This window comes from Puma concolor, chromosome D4 (assembly GCF_028749965.1).
Source record: "Puma concolor isolate L17-30 chromosome D4, mPumCon1.1.hap2, whole genome shotgun sequence".
Taxonomy (NCBI): domain Eukaryota; kingdom Metazoa; phylum Chordata; class Mammalia; order Carnivora; family Felidae; genus Puma; species Puma concolor.
This window is the reverse complement of record NC_141679.1, coordinates 23,102,299-23,125,204: the sequence shown is the minus strand read 5'-3', so window position 1 is coordinate 23,125,204 and position 22,906 is coordinate 23,102,299. Positions and strand designations below refer to the sequence as shown.

General features: G+C 42.3%; 1 long non-coding RNA gene across 1 annotated transcript in view; it reads right to left on the bottom strand.

Annotated features, from left to right (window-relative positions):
• Positions 1-1,009: 1,009 nt before the first annotated feature.
• Positions 1,010-22,906, bottom strand: part of LOC147574758 (uncharacterized) — a 108,477-nt gene continuing 86,580 nt past the window's right edge. Inside the window, exon 2 of the long non-coding RNA XR_015243481.1 lies at positions 1,010-1,466. This is a non-coding gene — a long non-coding RNA (uncharacterized LOC147574758). The remainder of the gene's footprint in view (positions 1,467-22,906) is intronic.

The window sequence follows — 22,906 nt, the reverse complement described above, 5'->3', positions numbered from 1 at the left end:
GGGAGGGCCAGAAAGAGAGAGGGAGACACAGAATCCGAAGCAGGCTCCAGGCTCTGAGCTGTCAGCACAGAGCCCGATGTGGGGTTCGAATTCAGGAACCACGACATCATGACCTGAGCCTAAGTCGGACGCTTAACTGACTGAGCACCCAGGCACCCCTAATTTTTTATTTTAGAGAGACAGAAAGAGAGAGAGAGAGCAGGGGAGGGGGCAGAGAGAGAGAGAGAGAGAGAGAGAATCTTAAGCAGGCTCCATATTCAGTGAGGAGCCTAAACTGTGGCTCAATCCCACGATCCTGGGATCATGACCTGAGCTGAAATCAAGAGTCAAATGCTCAACCAACTGAGCCACCCCGATGCCCCAAGATACTGTTTCTAATATCTGACATGTATGCATTAGAAACTACTTGGACCAGAGACCAGTGTGGTTTTTCTATCTTCTCTCAAAATGTAGATTCAGGTAAATCCACAAGGGGAGTGTGAGATCTGCTGAACAAGAGTTATCTAATCGAACTTACGTCCATTGGGACGTGGCACAACTCGCAGAATTCAAGAGAAACTGGCCACATGTGAGCCATTTCCTCAACTAACTCATCCCACTCACTGAGCAATGTAGGGCTCTCATCCTCTCACATTTCTCTCTCCAGGAGCGAGAGGAGACTGCCATCTCTCCCCAAAGCCACCTCAGAGGGAAAACTGGTTGGGAGGGTGAGGCAGGCATGTGGCGAAAGGAACAAGAGAGAAAGTGCAATGAATAGCGTCCAGAGGATCTCCCCAACAAGATCACAGTTTCTGTAAAGTGACAACTTCAAAATCCCTCCAAACCCACAAAAGCTGGCTGAGGCCACCTCTCAGATGGTAAGAGAAACAATTTTGTCCGACACTTATTCTGAAGTGCTGTGCCTTGAATCACAGAATTATATAGTTTTTCTTGGCTTTTCTTTAGTTAAGTAACACAAGCAGTCGCCAAGCTAATATATAAAACTTAATTGAGCCGTTCTCTTAAACAGTTTTGTTTTTTTTTTTTTACTCTTTAAAATGAAGCCAAACATGACAACAACAGTGGTATGAAACACTCCTCAGAAAGAAAGTCCTGTGTTCAGGAAATGAGAAAATTAAAAGGAAAAGAAAAATACTTGCACTTACACCAAATAAACCGTATTATATTGGGTGTCATCCAAGCCAAGATTTTTCTCAAGCAAAGTGCAGACAAGCTCATTTGAAATTAAAGTCTCCATTCTTCACCCAGTCAGTAATCTCTTTGGTCAGTCTCCATTATGTCCTGAAGTACCAGGAGAAGGCTGTCCCACCACCGGTTCCAGCTCGCTGCATTCTCTCTACGACTCAAGTTTTCAGAGGAGTGTGTTACACTCCTGCGTGTGTGTGCGTGTGCGTGCGGGTGTGTGTGCGTGGCAGGAGCCAGCAGTAGCATTCAGGAGCACCAAGGGAGAATTTCAGGTCCTGCTCCTTAAGGTTAGAATGAGAAACATGTCATCACGCTGTGGACACGCTTCCGGTCCTGGGAGCAGGTGGGCTGCTGGCCTGCCTTCACCACCCCCTTTCCTCTCTCAGGCACCGCCAGCCCTCCTGCGCGCCAGGAAGGGGAAAGAAACCAGAAGTGCACTGCACAGGGCAAGAGGAGGACACTGTGCACACAAGAAGGAAGACCGAATTCCAGCTAGCTGCTCTCAAATCCCACATGATTTGTTGTTCTTCCTTTCAGAAGATGATTCAAGGCAAATTTGGGAGCTGATGATTAGAACACAAGAATGTCAGGATGTTGAGACAAAGGTAGGTCATTGGGAGAAAAGAATACATGAATAGATGTGACGCAGAGTCACTTGGATACTTGTCTTGGCTGAATCTAAACTCGGACTCTTCAGTGTTGCCCTGGTCTTCAAAGGGTGGCCTCTGGCTGACATTTGCACACTTCTGGGCTTTCTCTATCATATTGCAGATATTTATTTGGGTAGTTCGGCCTCAATCTTCTTCAAATTGTTTTTTTAAAAATCTCTTATTTCCTCAAGTTTGAAAACCACAACTGCAGGAAAACTTAGTCCAAAAGCCTATGTGAGTTTCCCTCCAACTGACCACATGTCTCCCCCTTCTTCCTTTTATTCCAGGTTCTCCTAACCCTCACCTTCTTTATTCTTTTCCTATAACTTATTCAACATATGTTCCTTGGGACTTGCAGTGAATTCATCCCTTTTAAACCTAGAAATTGACCACTCTTGAAAATCTCTCAAAGCAACATTCCTCTGATTCCAACAATCATACAATAAACTCCTCTTATGAGTACAGCACCCTATTATGTGCTTTGGAGACCCGAAAAGCATGCCGGTCCTATGTATTTAGTTTATCTATTTCTGCATAGCAAATCAGTCTAATACTTAACAACTTAAACAATAAACGTTTATCATCTTATACTTTCTGTGGCTCAGAAACGGAGAAGCAGCTTAACTTGGTGGGCCTAGCTCAAGGTCACTCACAAGGCTGCCCATCAAAGTGTAGGCAGGGGCTGCAGTCGCTTCAAGGTTCAAGGATCCTCAGGGGAGGATCCACTTGCATGCTCACTAATAGGTGCCTTTCCGCAAGGCTACTTCCAACCTTCTCCATGTGCCTTTCACCCTCTAGGGCCTCCCTAGCAGGATAGCCTGGGCTTGTTTACATGGTGGCTGGTCTGGTGGGGGGAGGGGAAAGGAGGGAGAAAGATGAGAGAGAGAGACAGAGAGAAGGAGGAAGAAAAGCAAGAGGACGAGAAAGGGAGGGAGGAAGGACAAGGAAGAGAACATGACCAAGATGGATGTCAGTCTTTTTATAACCTTATCTTGGCATTGGCACCCCATCATTTCCGCCACAGAAATAAGTCAACCCAGAGATAAGTCAACACTCAAAAGGAGGGGAATATACAAGTCACGACTACCAACAGATGGGGATCATTAGGGGTCATTTTAGAGGCTGCCTCCCGCACCCTGTTAGACTCCATATCTTGGGCAAAGATTAGCACATACAGACACGGCATTGCAGGAAGGTCTAATAAGTTCTTCAACGACGGTAGAAGGGAAATGCTGTGAGATGGTAGGAAAAGGAGAACTTAATTTCATTCAGGAGATGCTGGAAAGCCTTCTTGAAGAAAGCAAAATTTGAACTAAGTCTCAAACAGACCTCAAGAAAGGCATCCCAGGCAGCCAGGACAGCTTGAGCAAGTGGTCTGGGATTTGAACAAGCACCAAAATCACCTGGAGGGCAGTTTAAATGCAGACGGTAGGGGCCCACTTCCAGAATTTGTATTCAGTAAGTGGTTCGGGCAGGGGCGGGCTGATTCATTTTCACGTCAGGCCCAGCTGATACCCTTGGTCCAGGGACCACAATTTGAGAAATGCTGAGCAAAGGCTCAGAAGCAGAGCATATTTGGAAAAGTGACAAATAGATCTTTTTATTTGTCAATTTGGACTGATTCAATTAGTTTCAAGATCCTCTTAGAATCAGTGGAAATGAAAGGCATTAGTCGGTATTTAATGAATGCCAACACTATCCACTTTTAATGCTGGGAGGGATTCAGAGAATCTAAAGCCATCGTTTTACAAATGAGGAAAGTGAGGGTAGGGGCTGAGATAGAGTTTTCTTTAAAATCTGATGGATTTTTTGTGGCTCCCTCACTCAAGGGCTCCTGAAAATAATATACTAGAGTCCTTTCCTTTCAAGTCTGAGTGCTTTCTATTTGAAATGAGCTAATAAGGAGTTTGTGATCGACTCTCCCAATAGAATACTCACCCTCTATAAAATGCACATGCCCATGCTTTGGTATGGAAGGGAGGTTGAAAGACCTCTCAGAACGCCTCTGGGTCCATTACACAAGTTTCCTTGTGCAGAAGGATATATGTAGTTCCTGCCTGGCTTCCACGTCATGAGAAGCCTTCCCCGCACCTCTGCCAACCGTCCGTTAGCCTCCCTTGTCCTTTTTCTTTCACGAAGCCTCAAGTGTACGAAGTTGGATGCCTAAACTTCTCTGCAATGCTTGGATCTAGGATGCTGTTTCTTTTCAAAGCCTAAATAATTAGTAAACTCCAAGTGTAAACCGGGAAGCATCCATCTTGACTCCTGAAACCTGCTCTCTTTGGCAACAGGGTAGTGAGACCCTGTAGTTTATTCCTTGCAATGTGTGCACAAAATTAGGTTGGTGCCTTTGTTCTGTTTTCTGAGCTTTTGTCACCTTTTATTTGGCTGTACTTAGGGAAACAGGATGAAAACATTTAAAAGGAGCCCAGGGGAATGTCACTTGCACATGCAAATACAAGCATCTGTGTCATTACTCTCCGCTCCCTGACTTCCTGTCACTCTTCCTCCAATTTATCCCTCCATCCCACTCTGACACAGATTCTTGCTCCACAAGCAGAACCAAAAAGTCAAAAGGCAACTGAACTGTAACCCCCTTTTTCCACTTGTGGTTTCTGCGTCGATTTGCAGAAGCACAGGTGTCTGTCTCTTCAATTGTGACATTCTGAGAAGTCCTCGAGCTCACCGCCCACACTTCCTCCCAAGGGCAGGACCTGTCCCGAGCTTCAACCTTGAATAAGAAGGTAAAGTGCAGATGGACTGAGGTTACCCAAAACCTCACTGCAGCTTCTCTCACGCTCAAACCTGGTTTCAGAGCATGCATTTGCTGACTGGTATGAAAGGATGCCATGCAGCTAATGTCTACTTGACAAGCTGAGAGGTGAGAATGGCAAACTGTAAATCCATTTTATTCATTGCCTTTACCAATTCAACCACAAATTGTTTCCTCTTCTCCCACTGAGCACCATTTAATGAGCTGTATCAGGCGTACAATGGAAGCAGTGAATCACAGATGGGAAGAGAACACATCTTGTGAGCAAGCACACGGGTCAGACCATGCCTTCCCCACTTCCCAGCTCTTTGGGTTTGGCCAAGTTACTTAACATCTCCAGGCCTCAGGTTCCTCACGTGGGCCTTGGCTTCCTCACCTAAAATGGAGGTGGTAAAGTGGGGGCGTTGTGAAGATCGCAGACTCCGTGTGAATACGGCAGGTGTTCAACAACTGGTAGTCGTGACAGACCAGGCAATAAATTAAACACGTGATTTCTCTCCCAAAGAAGCCAGCAATCTTTGTATACATTGTTACCAGCTTCATTTTATTCTTATGGGTTCGGAACCACTTTTGTGTATCCTGCTCTTAATTCCAGCTCAACTAGAGAAATCTAAATGTACCTGAACATTAGGACTGGGTCAACTCTGACTGAAAGCCCCTGCATTGCACTGAGATGCCCAGCGTGCTTTTTTCCAACCAAGATCACATTAAGCACAATGTTATTTTTTAAGCCGTTAGTAGGGAGCTGTCAGAAAGGAATCATTCCCTGTATCTTCTTGGGGCTGACAGAAAAAAAAAAAATTAAAAAAATGTTGGAGACTGAAGCATCAGCCACTGACATATATTCATCTGAAACAAAGATGACTTTTTAAAAAAGGAATCTGTGGTACACATAGACGTGGAAAGAAAGACACTTTGGCTGCAAAATCCCCCCATCTTCTCTGGGGAGGCTCATGCCTCCGCCTGCTGTTCATCAGCCTTGATTTTGATGGGGCGATTTTTAGTCAGCTGCCTCGATCACTTTGGCACAGACAAAAATCCTTTAAAAAATGTTACACTTCATCAAAGTGTCTCATGAGACTTCACGGTCATTATCTCAATGGCCGCTCTGATGTGCTACAATTGGCGGAGACACAAACGGTAGGGGGTGTATGAGAAGAAAGCCAGCGTTTCTTGTGGAAAGCTGGCAAGCCTCGCCAAGCTTCTGTCAACAACTCCGCGGTCTGATCCGATGCACTGAGCGTGCTGATGATGCTCTTGTTTCTGGAGGAAGTAAACAAGAAAATGAATTCCACCGTGCAACACAGCCTCTTTGTATCTTCAAAATGGTGTGACTGGACTCGAGCCAGCCGCGTTGAAAGTTTGGCCATTTATGTCATCAGGGACCCAGTACTGATGGAGGCTTTGATTGCGACTTGGACCCAGCTAGAAGACCCTTCGGGGCAGCCACGCAGCAAATAAAGGCATTGATTGGTTGTTGGGTCAATTTAGCCATAAGGGTACAGAGCATGGCTCTTTTGAAAAGCCTAATGGATTAGCTACACAACCAGTCCCACTGTAGGCCTTATTTTTCAAGTAACTTCATGACGGTTTTCCAGCTTGGCAGGGAGCTAACTCTTCCTCCAGAGCAAGCTTCAGAGCAGTTCTTGTTATCAATAGTGGTGCTCAAAGGATTAGACACAGCGGGCTTTACAATTTAATGAAAACAGCTGTTGAAACAACAATTAAGGCAAACAATAGTTTGCATGGAAAACTATTAATTATGTAAAGTTATGCAGAAAGTGGAATACCCTTTTATTCAGGGCCTTCTAAAGCGACTGAGCCACATTCCCGTCCAGGGCTCTCAAGTGTCAGGAAGTGGGGTGCTTGTAGGAAGCGGCTCCATCGCGTGTGCGTTGAATGTGAGCAGAGCTCCAGGCTACCAGTTTGGTGCAAAGCGAGTCATGGGCAAAATACTCAGGAAAAGAAGATCGAGTTAAACTTACATTACCTTGGGTGCCTCAGATTTTTCATACTAAGTCAGAGCTGTGTTTTCACAAGTCTCTGAAATTCAGTTTATGCCTTGTGGTTGGGATCTCTGTTTTTGCTTTAAAACAAAACAAAACATTGCTATAATATGCCCTTTCTGTCCCTGAGAAGTTACGAACGACAACACGATTCTCTAAGTCACTAGTAAGGAACAGTCAGAAAGGAATCCGTCTGGGGAAATGCTGGGGTCCCTTGTTCTTTGGACTAAGTAAGTTTTCATTACATCAGGATGGTCCATCTTGGACTCTTCCACCTTCTCCCCTCGAACCTCTCCTCTCTCCTTCCCCTCTCTCTCTGCTTGCTGGGGCTTTTAAATTCATTGCTTCTCTCCTGGCAGTTTCCATCCTTGACTAACAGCGCTGGGAATTGACTTATGGCCCTTTGCCTACACTGCGTTCCACGTCTCACTTTGCTCCCCGTACGGGAATCACCAAACCAAGCAGTCCCATTAAGAACGTTATTAACTGTATGCGTAAACATTGCCTCCTGCCTACAGTTAGATTTATTTCTCGTCACTTCCAAGTAACTGGTTTTAACACTCTTTCCAGCACACGCAACACCTTTTATTTGACTATATTGTTTTAGAAAGGCCTTTGGGAATTTAGTTAATTTCATGCTGGAACTTATTAAGTGGGATTTGACACTCTTTGATAATTCCAATAAACCATTAGTCAAGTCTCACTCCCTTCAGGGAAGAAATGAAAGCTTTATTAGTCATAGGGTCTCTATTCTAAACATGTCACTGGAATTTAGTAGCGCATCTGTGTTGAAATGCCATCGACTTTGTGAATAAATAGAACTTTCCCTGAAACTACAAGAAAGCTGTCATTGGCTATCAACAGTAAGAGAGCATGGGCCTTTTTCAGAACATTCTGCTTCAATTCACCTATGCAGTGTGAAATAACTCGATGAACTTGATTTACTGACCTGTGAATGTTAATGAAATGAACAGTACACGTGGGTGCATGCATACATGCACACACATGTTCACAAATTCTCTCTAAAGTACTTGGTTGAGTCATTTCTTTCACCCAAGATACAGGAATACAGAACAATCTCCTTCCCTTCTATGGATAATTTAAAAACCTTGAGAGATCATATCTCTAGAAGGCCCCAGAACTTAATTGAGTGTGCAAATGAAATTCATTACTAGGGTCACAAACAATAATCCAATTAACGTGTATTTGTGTGACGCCTTTAAAATCACTCTAACCTCAAAATCACAATCATTTTTGAAGTATCACACAAAGTACCATGTCTCAGCACACTCCAGTCCACACTTTGCACTGGAAAGTACACAACAGCATCAAGATTGCAAAAGCAATTATTCTAGTTATCCAGATGCGGTTTTTCAATCATTGTAAGAATTTTTTTTTTTTTTCTTAGCAGTTCATATTCCGTGGCACCACTCACAGCTCTCATGCTGGCACGGTACTTACATCTCTTCATTATTAATTCAGCTCATGGAGCTTAATTGGACAAGGCTAGAGCGAATTTGACAAACATCACAGCAGCAGAAAAAGCAATCACTCTTTCAAGATGAAAATTTGTTTGATGTCTTACTGTGTAACTCATTTACTCTCCTCGGGAGTCATGTGACCTGAATGTTAATCAGCCATTGATTGGTTTCTCTCCTTGGACAGTCACGTGACTCGAATATTAATGGGCTGGCACTCGGTAGCTGTACTGTTAGGCAACCTTGTGATTGGCTGCCAGGTTAAGATACGGAGATAAGTGGGTGCTTGATGAGCACTTGACAGAACTTCACAGAAAATTAAGGCCCTAAAATAGCATGAGAAAGTCTTGTCAAATCAAGCATGATTATCATTGAATGCTTAAGGAATTCATCATCTGCATGAAATTGATACACTTCAGCACCAGCAGGCCCTGTAGTCAGCAGGGACTCATCAGATTTTTATTTATATGTGTTCACCAAATCACATTAATTCTGAGAGCTAAAACATGCTAAGGATGAAGGTTATTTTCTGTTCAATCTAATTTATCTATGACAATAATCATCACTAATAATGTGTCAAATTGGATTGCAGTCATTTTATGCATGCATGCTGATTTGGAAAATAGTGTTAAACCATCCCGTGGTAATTAACAACCGGTAAAGGTATGCTGGGGCCTGAAGTAATCAGCATATCTAGATGGAAAATTAAGTTTTATAGAATGGATTTATAGATACATATCCTTATTTAATTCGGAATATAAATTATTCCTGGTAAAAGCCGACATCATTTTTATAACACCATTAAAGCCAATAACCATTGAGGGACTCGCATCCTTAATTTGCTCCATCCTTCATTTTTTCTCTCATTTTCTGTGGTTAACTTTCTAATGGGTGTCACTTCCTTTTCCACGAGTCCTCATTTTAGTGGGGTTTGGTAGGGCTAAGAGATGAATGAATATGCACTGGTTGAAGTGTTAATCATGGATGAAGGACGTGCATCATACCTCTTAACACACAATGCCTTCTAATTATTGGCGGGGGTTGGAAGGTGGGCACGGGGAGAATACAAAGAGGGAGGTGGGGCCAGACTTTGGCCTTTCGGTGTTTCTCTTTTATTTCTCCTCACAAAGGGACAATAGGAAATTTTGCAGATTAACTCATAAGGGATTAATGTTTCTTGGGGAATCATTTAAGCCTAAATTGCTTTTATTGAAATACTTTTTATAGAACAGAAGTTGTTTTTGGTCTGTTTTTTTTTTTAAATAAACTCCTGCTTTATAGGGCATTATTGGAGTAATGGGGTGCTGGAGTAATGAGATCTTACAGAAATGTTTACACCCTTTGGTGAGCGTGGCTAAAATGTTCATGGCTGAAATGTTTCAGAGGAGAATTATGTCTCAAAAAGAAGGGGAGAAATAAATATGTATAAATGTTGTTTCTTCCCACCACTGACCTCCCCCACCCCCATCTTAATCTCCTGAGCCACCAGGACGGCCCCTATTCTCTGCCCCTCTCTCAGGAGGTCTCTTTATTGATTAAATGAATCTGCTCCAAAGGCTGGCTCCCAGGCTCTTTGATCTAATCCGATCTGATTTTATCCTATCGCTTCAGCAGGACATCGGGGAATTAACAATAAGCAGCTTTACCACAAGTGTTTAATAACTCGACACAATCTCCTTATGGCTCCGAGCTGCTCATGTTCCCATCCAGTCCACGGCAAACAGTGTAACAGATTGGCCGTCCCCCCCTGAACCTGAGGAATTTTCATGCACTGTGAAACTAATCGCTTCAAGTTCCTTCATAAATCACACAAAGCAGATTTTAGCATCTTAACAAATTGAAAACACACACACACACACACACACACACACACACACACACACACAAACCCGAACTGCCAGAGTGGGGTAGGGGGTGGGGGTGGCAGAGAGCATTGGCCCTCCAGCTAAAAAGGGGGTGATCCGGGAGAGGCTTGGGGTCCAGTATCCCAGCGTGGGGAAGGGGCAGATGTAAAATAACCTCTGTCTTCTCAAGCAATACGTTTCTCATCTCCTTACATTTTAACATGAATGAAATAATTTGGGCAGGCTCAAACCTAACAATGCTCCAAGCTTACAATGACCTTATTTTTTTCCCCCTGTGATGGAAACGATGTGGTTTCAACAACAGGCCTCTTATTGTTCCTCTGACAGCCCTTGAAGTATGCAAGAAGCACACAATTAAACAAGGATTGTGGGTCCTGCGTGGTGCAGAAAGCATCGGAGATGTTAGGTTGAGATGGTATGTGTCCCTTGGACTTCAAACCGGGCATACATGCATAAAGGAATGTCTGAAATGATCACTCAATTACAAAACACCATTCTTGAAAAGCCCTCTTTTACCTGGAGCTGCCCCTATCTATACGTCCCTGTCACTAAATTACAAAGGCAGAATTCACTTATTATCTTCCTCTGCACCACCACCACCACCGAAAAACCAAAAAGTGCACGGATACCCCTGTTTTCTAAAATAAAAAAAAAAAAAATCATGGGCACAGTGAGTAAAGGTGAATCTCTCCTTTCCCGAGGCAGAAACGTGGACACCATGGCTCACCTGGAACACACAGAGCAGGGAGCCTGTGAGAAAGTGGGTGGGGAACACTGCAGGATTATTAGTGCCATGGGGAGAATATCGCTCCAGCACTAATCTCAAATAAAACATCTTTTAGTTGCTCTATTTAATACTTACTGTACATCAGAATCACCTATAAAAACAGGTTTCATCACAGAGAAACAGCCTCATCTCCCTACCTCTGTCACTGCTCTCTCCATTACCCCTGGCAGTTCCGTGATTTCTCGCTACATCAACAGAGTAACCAAGTACCCTCTAACTGAACATCTGGGGGCAGAGGGAATTTTATGACTTCGGTTTAGGCCAGATTACTATTACTAGGGTGAGATCTTTTTCCATATCCCCAGGGCCGAGGGTACTTACAAATTCACTCAGATACAGCTGGATGCTTCATTATTGCTTTTCTAAGTAAAAACATTTATTTTTATATCCTGATATCCTTCTCCACCCACATCCATTCATCAGGATTTATCCAGATTTTCCCACACTATATGAGTCCAACATTTTAAGACACCTCCTTCTCCACACCCCCTCCCCTCCAAAATGTGTACTCTGATTTTGTGATCTACTCAATATGGAATGGCATGCTAACATGAATAGTGTTATTATTTCCTCTTTGGAAATGCCTTTTGCCTTACTTCCCCCCCCACCCCCCGCCAGATAAACTATGTCATAACAGAAAAATCCCTGTGAAGTTCTCCAAAGAACTCTATGCTGCTTCCAGACCCTGGAACTATAATTATGCCTTGCGAAATTAAAACAGAAAGAGCATCCCCTGCCAACTGTGAGTGCCCCTGTTTCTATCACAAAGAGATAGCAAAATGTACTCAGGAAGGTTCCAGCCAAAGTAATCGAGAGGGCAGCCTGAACTCAGCTCTGCTTTCTAAACATCATCCCTGAGTCAGAACTGAGAGCCCAGGAAAGAAAAACAGGGGAGGGGAACCTGAGCCAGAGACCTGTTGACTTTTCCCGCCTGGGCATGATGTCATGGAGGTTCAGTGACTTCGGGGGCTGGTGTTGACTGAAATCTTGTTGCACATTGAGACCAGGTGCTTCTATGGGGGAGCTTCAGACCTGTCACTCCACTGCGTGGTGGCCTTCAGATGTTCTGAACCCCTGCACTCACACACAAAAGTCCAGGGCAAGAGCACTGGCCAGGGTGTAAACACATTCCTGACATCAAGTAGTACAAAGAGGGTTCTTCTGGTTGCAGTTCAGTCACCTCACAAGCTTGTCTTTCTTTGCAGCTTTCGTTATAGGCTATGCAACTGGAACATAACACAGAGACAGAGAGACAGAGAGGCAGAGAGAGAGAGAGAGAGAGAGAGAGAGAGAGAGAGAGAAAAGAAAGAGCATTGAGTAAAAAAAGGGGGGGAGCCAAACCAAAGCCACAAGTTGAAAAAAAATCCCTATAAAATTAAAGTGCATTATGTTTTTGTATATTTTCGAAATGTAGCCAAACTAAACCATTAAATGAGGATTTTGTTTCACAAAGTCTGCAAACTATTCAACCGCTAACCCACTATACCAGGAATGAGGTGCCAACCAAAATATGTCAAGATTAGTAGTACTCAATAAAATCTCAAAACCAAATGACATGCAAGCTGTATTTCATGATTAGAGCGCTTCCTTATGTCAAGGAACATACATATTAACTTGTTTAAACACAGCGATGGGCTGTCACTCTGTTTGTCAAAAGCAGAGGAAAGAGAATCTAGTGCTTACCAAACCCGTCCAGATGATACTTCATGCTTTCTGTCTCCCTGGCAGACAGCATGGACACCATCCAATTAATCTTTATATCATCTGAGAGAAGATGAGCTGAGGGGAAGGAGGGAGGGTGGAAAGCAAGGAGAGAGACAGGAAGACACCACTTCCCACTATACAAAGCAGGGCAGTGATACCAGGGTTTATAATTGCCCTGCCCAAGGTCTTGACACAAGCACAGAGTTGGCATTGGAATCGAAATGCTTACTTTTTCCTACCCAGTCACCAACATTGCAAAATGCAAGCACCTTGAATCTTTTCCTTAATTTTTTTAATGTTTATTCATTTTTGAGGGAGAGAGAGAGGGAGCAAGCAGGGGAGGGGCAGAGAGAGAGGGAGACACAGAATCCGAAGCAGGCTTCAGGCTCTGTGCTGTCAGAGCAGAGCCCGATGCGGGGATCGAACCCGTGAACAGTGAGATCAGGACCTGAGCCCAAGTTGATCACTTAACCAACTGAGCCACGCAGGCGCCCCTCTTTTTTTTTTATTTCCATCTTAGGAACTGACATTTGCATAATGCTTTAACTATTACAAAGGGCTTTATGTTTTCTCACTGAGTCCTCACCACTGTCCTAGTCATGCATATATTATCATCCCCTTTTTACAAAAGAGAAGCTCAACTCTCACAGGGAGGAAGTGATGTGTGCCCAAGCAGCTACAACCACACACAAGTAAAACCAGGGCAAGATACCTGTCTCTGGTCTCTGAACCAAATGGGACCCACACACAAAATGATGCTGCTCTCCCAACATGGCACCTCTTTTTTTTTTTTTTTTTTTTTTTTTTTTTTGCACCGAAGTGCTTGAGTGTGAGCTGGATTCTAAAAATGGAGAGGAGTAATTATCTCATTCTCTGACTGTCAACAGCACAGAGCTGCCGTGGGCTTCTACCTGGCAGGAGAAGGAAAGGGAGGCTGTTCTCTCATTTACAAAATAGGGTAGTAAGACACGTGACCATGGTAGGAACACCTGAGGGGCCTTCAGGCGTGAGAAGGAAAACCCGGAGCCTGCCTCATCGGTTGCTTGGAAGCTTCTTCACTCTCAGGAGCCTGGCAAGCCGGCCACTGATGCTGCCACAGCAAGCTTCAGCTCTAGCCGCCTCCCTCTGCCCCACCCACCTGCCCCCCACACCCACATATATCCTTGTTCTCGCGGAGCCTCTTCGTGCTGGGGAATCGCTGCCTGCCTTCGGCTGCCACAGGTGTGACGGAACAGAACTGGAATTCAAACCAGCGTCTCATCTGACACGTGAGAGTGCGGTTCCTTCCCATGGGCCCCTCGCTCCTCAGCCCCAGGGGGCCCAGCAGAGCCTCCAGCAGATGGCGGTGTCCATTCCCATCCGGCAACACCCTCCTCTGCCGGATGAGAAGCCAGGCCTTTCAAGATCTGGGTGCTGCTTGGCATTACGGTTTCATCTCCCGACACTCATCCACATGCACCTGACGCCAGTCATACCTAACAGATGACTTCTCTGATGGGCTGAAATGTGTCTCCCACCCAAATTCAAGTGCACAAGCCTCAACCCCCTGTACCTTGAGAATGTGACTACATTTAGAGAGATGGCCTTTAAAGAGGTAATAGGCGAAATGAGGTCATATGGGAAGAGGAAATGAGGATAGAGAGGAAAGGCCAGGTGAGGACACAGTGAGAAAGGAAACTGTGAGCTAAGGAAAGAAGCCTCAGAAGAAACCAAACCCGTTGATACGTTGATCTTGGACTTACGGCCTCCAGAACTGTGAGAAAATTAGTTCTAAGCCACCCCATCTGTGGTACTTTGTTATGGAAGCTCTACTAATAAGCCTTCTTAGTCCAGATCCCCGCCATGGTCTTTCACACGGCCATGGTTTCCTGCATGCGGGCCCCTCTGCCTAGAACACCTGTCTCTTCACCGTTGGCCTAGTGGACACCTCTCCATCTCGTGTTCAACTCAAATGCCAGGTCTCCTCCTCAAGAGGGCTTCCCAACAAACCACAGACACCAAACAGTTGATCCCTGATAACCTGGAGGCCCTGACACACCTCTATTATGTGCCTGTCTTCTGCACCTGTCTGATGACCTGTCTCCTCATAGACAGCGAATCTTCTGAAAAGGGGAGCCACAATGTCCATCGCAGAGATGACAGTCAATTTATGTTTGATGAGGGGACAAAGCAGGACATGGAAGGAGGGAAATGGCAACAATAATAGCAATACCTAAAACTCACTGAATGTCTGCTGTGTGCCAGACGCTGTTCTAAGGGCTACATTTGGTATGAATCAACTGCATCCTCCCAATACCTGTGCGAGTAACTAATACTGTTTTCTTCTCTTTCCCGCTGAGGACCAAGGCATTCCAAGATAAGTAACTTGCCCAAGGCCACACAGAGCCCGGGATCTAAAATTAGGTATCTGGCTTCAGAATCTACCTTCTGAAGAAAATGTCTTCTAAGGAGAAAGAAAGATGGGAAAGGACCAAAGAAGATACTAAAATTCCTTGAAACGCAGTTTGCTCATCTGCTTATCTCAGAAGAGACCTAAGGGAGAGAATATAGAACTCCAGAATACACAGCCTCTAAGTTCAGGAGGCCTGCCACTTGAAGACTGCATTTCAGGGGGAGACGTTTTGCATAGTGGATAATCTGGAGAAGAGACATTTCAAGGAAGAAAAGAATTCAAAGATGAGAGCTGGAAAGCAACACTTGTCTCCTCCCAGCAGGGGGCCCTTCCTGCAGCGCTCTGGGGGTACCACCCCCTCCTGGAGTTGAGCATGCCAACTGCCTGACCAGGTTTCTCTGGGGACACCATAAGGGGCTGTCACCCTTGAGAATCCTACTAATCAAGGTTATATTAAAATTTCAGTTTAGGGTGCCTGCGTGTTTCAGTCGGTTAAGCCTCTGACTTCAACTCAGGTCATGATCTCACGGTTCCTGAGTTTGAGCCCTGCAGGCTCTAAGCTGTCAGCACAGAGCCCGCTTCGGATCCTGTCTCTCTCTGCCCCTCCTCCGCTTGTTCTCTCTCTCTTTCTCAAATAAATTAATAAATAAATTAATTAATTACACTTAAAATAATTAATAAAATTTCAGTTTATTAATCCAGTTTACTGAAATACTTAAGAGCTGGGATCCTGATGTTACCTGTGGGGTAGAAGGGTCTCCTGCTCTGTTTCCAAACTGGATTTTTTTCTGGGTTGTGTCTGTTTTAAATACCGTCTTCAATGGAATGCCTTCGTATCTTTTTTTTCTTTGATTCATAAATGCACTGAGCATCAAACAATGACTTAATGAGGCCTGATAAAGAGACATGTCTAGTTGATCTACACCTGCAGACTCTTCTTTGAAGGTTTTCAGATGACCTACTTACCTAGGCTGGGAGCTGAACAGTTAAAGCCCTCGGAGGAAATCAACTGTAAATAGAAAGGCTATGTTTAACATAATCCCCTCCAGAAGACTCTCTCTCCTGCGGTCACTGTAATCAACCCGGTAGTATCAGGTGAAGGTTCTTCATTATCTCCCTGTGGCATTATGTCTCACCACATAGCTGATAATAAACTGATGGATTATCAAACAAGATTACAGCTTTAGCAAATAAAATCATGTTTTGTGTTAAGAGAGAAAAACGCTTACTATCCCTATCTGCCTGGCTAAATATTTACATATCACAGGCTTTCTAGGGTCCCTGTTCTTTCAAATCTGATTTTTAAAAAACAACACAGAGGTTAAGTTAACAAAAAGGGAACATACTGTGCTTTTGACACTAAGCTAAATGCACCTCTGGGAGAAAACAGGGACTGCCTAAAAGGTAGAACTAAGTAAATCCAAGGCCTCAGGTGCTGGTGAGATCAATGGGTACATGGGACAAAAGACAAAGCTGAATGTGTTAAGAGGGATTCAAATACCTACTTTAAAGGGAACATAAATGAAAGAGAATAGAAATCCAATGCATGCATGCAGCTGTGTGTGTGTGTGTGTGTGTGTGTGTGTGTGTGTGTGTGTAAGAAGAGGAGCAATGAGCTTGTATAAATTCTCATGCTAGTCTGTGCTTTTTATACCTTTCAAAGCTCTTTCTCCTTCATTATCTATATCCTCTCTCTATCCCCTCTCTTCCCCATTTCCCCCAATCTCTCCATTTTCCTGATGACATAAAGTGAAGTCTAGAAGTGAAGTGACCTGAAAAAGATCCCGGAAGGCAGTCCTCAAACAGATTTTTGGATTCTTAGTGCAACCTAGTGCAACCTAGAAAAGTTGCACTTTTTCTGCTCTAACATGGGGATGCTCTCTTAAGGCAAAGGAAGGGCAGAGGGTTTTTAATTTTATTTTAAGCTTTTGGTATTTATACTGACAAATCTGAAGTTGAATTACTATTTGGTTCAAGATTCATGGACAGAAATGGATGTAACTTTAAAAAGAAACAGACATTTAAAAATGCCTGTCTTGGGGCGCCTGGGTGGCTCAGTCAGTTAAGCGTCCAACTTCGGCTCAGGTCACGATCTCTCGGTCCATGAGTTCGAGCCCCGTGTCGGGCTCTGTGCTGACTGCTCAGAGCCTGGAGCCTGTTTCCAATTCTGTGTCTCCCTCTCTCTCTGACCCTCCCCCATTCACACTCTGTCTCTCTCTGTCTCAAAAATAAATAAACATTAAAAAAAATTTTTTTAAAAAATGCCTGTCTTTTGAGAGACAGAGAGAGAGACAGAGAGAGAGAGAGAGAGAGAGAGAGAGAGAGAGAGAGAGAGATTGGTTTGGGAATTGTATTATACTGGTCAGTCTAAATTCGTTACCATCCCAGAGCAGAGTATAAAGCACTGATAACAACCACCGTGGCTAGTCACATAGCAAGTTATTTCAGACGACCTAACTTCCTTCCATGAATGACAGATCTTGCAAACATGGAAGGGCAAAGAGGCGTGAGTCTCTGCATGTGAAATTCATAGAAGCTCTTCGTTCCAGTGCCTTTTTCATCTACACACAAAACAGCACTGGGCTGACCTTCAGTGCAAAGAATTTCTGTACAGTGGACTAGGGAGGTCCATAAAAGCACCAGGGCAAGATGCTAAATGCTTCTGCCTCCACTTTGTCAGGGGGCATATGGTCTTCCAGGATCACCAAGAGGAATCCTGGAGTGAGACCATGCTGCTCTCAGAGACTGTACCCGAGGATCCAGTGTTCTGTGCACACACGGGCCACTCAATGAACAGCACTGAGTGAAAAATAATGAGCATGACACATAATAAAAATATAATACTGTATTTCCCTTTTGTAATGGTATGTCATCCACAAAATAGGTCAAATGTTAACCTAGTGAAATCATGACTTTCCCTTCTGATAATTAGAAGTTTGAATGTTTATTTTTAAGAGAGAAAGAGAGTGCACGTGAGCAGGGGAGGGGCAGACAGAGAAGGGGGCAGAGACAGAAGGGGACAGAGGATCCAGAGCGGGCCTCCCTGACAGTAGAGATCCCGACGCGGGGCTGGAACTCACCAACTGTAGGATCATGACCTCAGCAGAAGTCGGACGCTTAACCAACTGGGCCACCCAGGCACCCCTTAATAATTAGAAGTTTGAAAGGAGATGTATTTTTTTTATATATAAGAAATATAGTATCGATCAATACATTTCATATTATCTACAACTTTATATAAATATCAGCCACAAACATACAACTTTCCTCTCCCACATCTTTTTCCCCATCGCCACAAGAATTGTCTCTTTATAGTTTGGTGGTGTGTATCCTTCCAGTTATTCTTCCATTTTATGTATGTATTTTCATATATGTGTGTGTGTGTGTGTGTGTGTGTGTGTGTGTGTGTGTGTATCTTATACACAATTATACACATACGGATATGTACCTACTAATATTAGGATGAGCTTTTTAAAATATATTATATAGATGAGGCTATAATTTATACACGGTTTTGTCACTTTTTAAAAAAATATTCTGTGTCAAAGATCTCAGGTTAGCAGTACCCTCATTTTCTTTTTAACTGCCACTTAACTTTCAAGAGAATGGATGTTCTAGGAGCGTCTGGGTGACTCAGTCAATTAAGTGTTCAACCCTTGATTTCAGCTCGGGTTGTGATCTCATTGTTCGTGGGAATGATCCCCAAGGTAGGTATGGAGCCTGCTTGGGATTCTCTCTCTTCCCTCTCTCCCTGCTCCTCCCCTACTTGTGCTCTCTCTCTTTCTCTCAAAATAAATAAACATTTTTTAAAAAAGAGTATGGATGTTCCATAAATTATTATGGATTCTCCTACTTAGGTATTTCCAATTTGGGGCTGTTATAATTGATAATGCCATAAACATTCATGTGTGTGTATTTTGTGCACATGGTGGAGATCCTGAGTTAAAGAAATGTTGGGTTTTAATTTTAATAGTTACTGCCAAAATAACTTTCAATTTACACTTTCCCCCCTATAGTACATGTTAGTATCTGTTTTCTTACCCCCTCACCCACACTGGCTATTGTCAAATTTCTAAATTTGTGTCAATATGATAGGCAAAAACTACTTTGTGTTATTCCTTTTTCTGTGCCTTGCCCATTTTCTATGTTTTTTACAGAGTAATTTTAACAAGTTTTAGGAACTCTACCTATATATTATTGGTCATAATTCATTTTGAATTACATAAGCTGCAAATACAGCATTATGTTTATATGGCATAAACTTCTGGTCATAGATTTTTTTTTTGTCTTTTACCCTATAGAAGTTCTAATTTTATATTATAAAAATCTGTTAATTTGGGGGCACCTGGGTGGCTCAGTCAGTTGAGCATCTGACTCTTCGATTCTGGCTCAGGTCATGATTCCAGGGTCGTGGCATTGAGCTCCACATTGGGCTCCACACTGAATGTAGAGACTGCTTGAGATTCTCTCCCTCTCTCTCTCTCTCTCTCTCTCTCTCTCAATCCTTCCCTGGCTTGCACGGTCTCTTCTCTCTTTAAAAAAAAAAATCTGTTTATCTTTTTTTTTTAATGGCCCTGAGTTTTATGCCTCATCTTATAGAGGGCTTTTCCACTAAGTTTTTACACTTAGCTCCTTGATGTAGCCGAAATTCATTTTTCTAAGAGACAGGGCTCTCATTTTATTTTCTTTCCAAATCAAGAACTAATGTTCCCAGCACCATTTATGAAATAGTCCACAGTTTGCTATGCAATCTGAAATGCGAGCTTTTCCATATAGTAAGTACCCACACTTGCTTAGGAGTCTCTAATACCTACTGCAATTATCTATCTCTTCTCCAGCCATTTCAATACTGTTTCAATCGCTGTGGCTGAACATCATGCTTTGATATCTGGTGCAACAGTCCTCTTTCAGTGTTCTTTTTTTTTTTTTTCTCAAAATCTTTATAGCTAATAGTGTACATTTTCTCTCTCTTTTAAAGCTCTTACTATACATCAAAGAGATAAATAGGAATTTTAAAATATGTGTGAGATACAAAAAACAATAAAATGCACACATATAAAACCTCCATCCTACATTTTGTCCTCAAGAAAAATTGTAAAATCAGTGTATCTAATTACATAAGAAATCCTGCTGGAATTATCATTGGGACTGCATTAAATTTATAGATTAACCGAAGAGAAATGAACTGACATCTTTTTTTTTTTAATTTTTTGGAAGTTTAATTATTTTTTAGAGAGATACAGCGCAAGCTGGGGAGGGGCAAAGAGAGAGGGAGACACAGAATTTGAAGCAGGCTCCACGCTCCAAGATGTCAGCACAGAGCCCAAAGCGGGGAATAAAGTCGCAAACCATGAGGTCATGACCTGAGCTGAAGTCTGACGCTCAACCAGCTGAGCCACCCAGGCGCCCCTGAACTGACATCTTTTAAACATTAATGGTATTTTCTCTTAATTTTTTAGAGAGTTTCCATGACTGTCAGTTAAATCTTATATTTTTCTTCCTATAGGTATGTACATTTCCTAATAGTTTTGTTTTTTGTTTTTTTGCTTTTGGGCATGAGGCATTTTTATACTTTCTGATTACTAACTGTGGAGATCCAGGTAAGCTACTGGTTTTGACAAGTTGATACTGTAATTCTTACTAAATACTCTTAAGAGTACTAATGTTTTCCAATGGATTCTTTTGGATTTTGCAAACAGAATATATATATATATATATATATATATATATATATATATATATATACATACATATATATGTATATATATGTATATATATATATACATATATATATGTATATATATATATATATATATTATTTATACAAATAAAATCTAGTGAAACATTTTGCTCTTTCCTTCCCAGTATTATACTCATTTCTTCTTATCCTATTTCTTATTCTTACCTAAAAGCTTCAGCTAGGCCATCCATTATAATTTGAGTAAGGGTAATGATAAGAAGCCTGTCTTGCTCCTGCTTTCAATGGTATACTCTATTTTACCAAACAATTTTGTATTTGCTTTAGGTTTCTGGTAGATACCATCTACCAAATTAGTGAAGTTTCTTTCTCTGACTAACCTAGAAGTTGTTTTGTTTTATATTAAATCACAAATAGATGTGGACTTTATATCATGTGGGTTTTTTAGCACCACTGGAGTGAACCAGTGGTTTTTCCTCTTTTTAAGGTAGTAAAGTACATTAATAAGATTTCCTAGTGTTCAATCATTATTGCATTCCTGAGATTAATATTACTGGGTAATGATGAATTCAATTTGATACTATTTTACTTGGAGTTCTAGATTTATGTACATAAGGCAGTGTGGCAGAATGTGGTCATTTTGAGTGTGTGTGCAATCACTGTCCGTTTCAGTACCTCAACTATACATAGAAAGATAGTTGAGTTGGGATGATTTCCTCCTATTTATTTATAGTAGCGATTAGCTCATTCTTAAGCATTTGAAGATTTAAAGCCCATAAAATAGTCCTGACCTTCTATCTACTGGGGAGCTGATTTTTTTATTACTTTGTCAATTTCTTCTAATTATTGTTCTCTTTAGGTTTACCAACACTAAAAAAATTTTTTTTGATGTTTATTTATCTTTGAAGGAGAGAGAGACAGAGCGTGAGGGGGGAGGGGCAGAGAGAGAGAGGGAGACACAGAATCCGAAGCAGGCTCCAGGCTCCGAGCTGTCAGCACAGACCCCAACTCAGGGCTCGAACCCATAAACCACGAGATCATGACCTGAGCCGAAGTCGGAGGCTCCACCAACTGAGCCACCCAGGCATCCCAGGTTTACCAACACTTTTTAAAATATTATTAGTAATTTATATTTTACTAGAAAAGTAAATAGACTGAATTTGTTATTTGAAGGTCAAAGACATTATACTTTTATAATATTAAAAAATTTCCTCTGGATCTGTAGTTAAGTCTTCTCTCTTGTTTCTAAAGTATATTTGTATCTTTCTAAAAAAATTTTTTTAATGTTTATTTATTTTTGAGAAAGACAGAGCATGAGTGGCAGAGGGGCAGAGAGAGAGAGGGAGACAGAATCTGAAACAGGCTCCAGGCTGTGAGCTGTCAGCACAGAGCCTGATGCAGGGCTTGAACTCACAAACTGTGAGATCATGAGCTGAGCCAAAGTTGGACACTTAACTGACTGAGCCACCCAGGCACCCCTGAAGTGTATGTGTATCTTATCTCTTTTTTCATGATCAGACCCACCAAAGGTTTTGCCTGCTTCATGTATCACTTCAAAGAAGTAGCTTTAGGTTTTATAAAGTCAGTTGTTTTGTTTTTTCTGTCATTAATTTATTATCTCCATTCTTATACATTCTTGTTTCTTTTATTTCTTCTTTTCTCAATTACTGAGTTTTTAAATCCCTTCTTATTTTCTAATAAGCAAATTGAGGCTATAACATTTTCTCTAAGTGCTGGTTTAGCCACAGTCAGCAAGTGATGATGGTGGAACTTTCCTTTTTGTTTATTTATAAGTGATTAATAGTTCCTGTCTTACTTCTTCTTTGAACCAAGAGTTATTTAGAAGAATGTATCTTTTTTTTTTTTGAAATAGGTAGATTAAGGCTAGAGGATTCTCCTTTCATTGCCACTATTTAATTTTATTGTATTTTGTTCAGAGACTATGAACTATGATTTCTGCTCTTTGGAATTTATGGATGTTTTCCCAGTAGACTAATACATGATCAAAATTTGTAAATGTCCCATGGACGCTTGAAAATTGTATAAATTCTCTAGTTGATAATCATGAAGTTTACAAATACTGAAAATGTGGAGGGGTGCCTGGGTGGCTCAGCCGGTTAAGTGTCTGACTCTTGATTGTGGCTCAGGTCATGATCTCACAGCTCTTGAGATGGAGCCCTGCATCAGGCTCCGCACCCACAGAGCAGAGTCTACTTGAGATTCTCTCTTTCCCTCTCTCTCTGCCCTTCCCCTGCTCATCCGCACTCTCTGTCTCAAAATAAATAAATAAACTTAAAAATAAATAAAGGGGTGCCTGGGTGGCTTAGTTTGTTAAGCGTCTGACTTCAGCCTAGGTATTGATCTCTTA